Below are 1653 nucleotides of genomic sequence, written 5' to 3' on the forward strand. Positions count from 1 at the left end.
CAGGCCGCTGTCGGGTTAGGGGTTTAATTCCGGAATTTAATTCCGCAATCTGGAATGATTTCTTTCAATCTGGAATGCTTTTCATTCCAGAATTCTGTCTTGCTGACTTCTGTTACGGAATACTGACCTCTGTTCCAGAATACTGACTGTTATTCGGGAATTCTGCCTATCCTTCCGGAATACTGATGTCTATTCTGGTATGCTGCCACTTATTCTAGATTTCTGCCTTTCATTGCGGAATTTTGACTTTCATTCCGGAATGCTGTCTTTCATTCTGCAAATGTGCTCTTCATTCTGTTATGCCGATGTTTGTCCCGGAATGTTGCCTTCCATTCTGGAATGGTAACTTCCATTCCAGAAACTGGACCTATCTCAGGGCATCACAATAGTCAGAAGATTCATTATGTGGTGACCATGAATGCAGATGAAAACTCTCATCTCTGGCTCAAGACTTGTTGAGATAGCACAGAGACACTCTCAGTCTGTCCACATCAGTGTCAGTGAAGATTTCAGATTGTTTAAATAGAGAAGCAAGAAAACAAGTCAGCCTTATCTTTCACAAAAACACATGACAATAACATGTGAGAAAAGAGAGTTTTATGTTCAGTGCTCCCCCCTGCTTGTTGGGACAATTGTAGAGCACCTTCCTAATAAAGTAAACAGCGTAGAATGGACAGTGAAGGCTTGTAGTCCTCAAACCACCATGTGATCGTGAACACAGCCGGCTTGGAAGCAATTCAACTTGTGCCATGTTGGCACGTGAGTACTTGCTCAGCTGTCAGCAACTTTCTGTGATAGCTGTCTGTCAAACGGAGACTCTGGTCGGCGCAGATTTACCTGCGAATGAAATGGAAAACAAGTAAAGGAGTGCCAACACTAATCTGGACAGGACAAACTGGACAAGACCATGCACTCATGGACAGAACCAACCTGGGTCGTCAGACTCTTCATCGTTACCTTTTGCCAGTTGTTGTGGCCGAGTGGTTAAGGCGATGGACTAGAAATCCATTGGGGTTTCCCCGCGCAGGTTCAAATCCTGCCAACAACGGTTCTTTTCATCTCCAAGATCACTTTATGCCCCTCCATCGTTTACACTTAACAAGTCTGATGTGTTAACAACGAGCTCTATGAAAAAGTTCATCTTGACCAGTCAGAGTGCTGCCATTTATATTGACTGTCTGAGGACCAAACCCTGGCACAGTCCATCTGACACTTCCAAAAACTATCATTTTAAAAACGCTGGACCGAGAGCAACTGGTGTGCAATGAGGAGGCAAAGGATAAAACGTCCCAGCACATTTCAAACCCAGTTTCACCCTGAGGCAGAGACTGCTTCACCTTAAGGACAAAACACCTGGGAAAGGCAGATCTCAAGGTACTACAATAGTCAGAATGATTCATCATGTGGTGACCAGATGAAAAATCTCATCTCTGGCTCAAGACTTGTTGAGATAGCATAGACAGACACACTCTGAGTCTGTCCACATCAGTGTCAGTGAAGATTTCAGATTGTTTATTAAGTGTTCATCCTTGAGCTTTTCCAAACTTGTTGTGGACAGCATGCTTTTCATGTCAGGATGGCCGAGCGGTCCAAGGCGCTGCGTTCAGGTCGCAGTCTCCACTGGAGGCGTGGGTTCAAATCCCACTCCTGACA

General features: G+C 44.7%; 2 non-coding genes across 2 annotated transcripts; both read left to right on the forward strand.

The window, feature by feature from the left end:
- The first annotated feature begins 966 nt into the window (after window positions 1–966).
- Window positions 967–1048, forward strand: trnas-aga (transfer RNA serine (anticodon AGA)). The gene has a single exon. It is a non-coding gene; the product is annotated as a tRNA-Ser (tRNA).
- Window positions 1049–1570: 522 nt separating this feature from the next.
- On the forward strand, window positions 1571–1653 carry trnal-cag (transfer RNA leucine (anticodon CAG)). Its single transcript has one exon. It is a non-coding gene; the product is annotated as a tRNA-Leu (tRNA).

This window comes from Parambassis ranga, unplaced genomic scaffold, assembly GCF_900634625.1.
Source record: "Parambassis ranga unplaced genomic scaffold, fParRan2.1 scaffold_63_arrow_ctg1, whole genome shotgun sequence".
NCBI lineage: Eukaryota > Metazoa > Chordata > Actinopteri > Ambassidae > Parambassis > Parambassis ranga.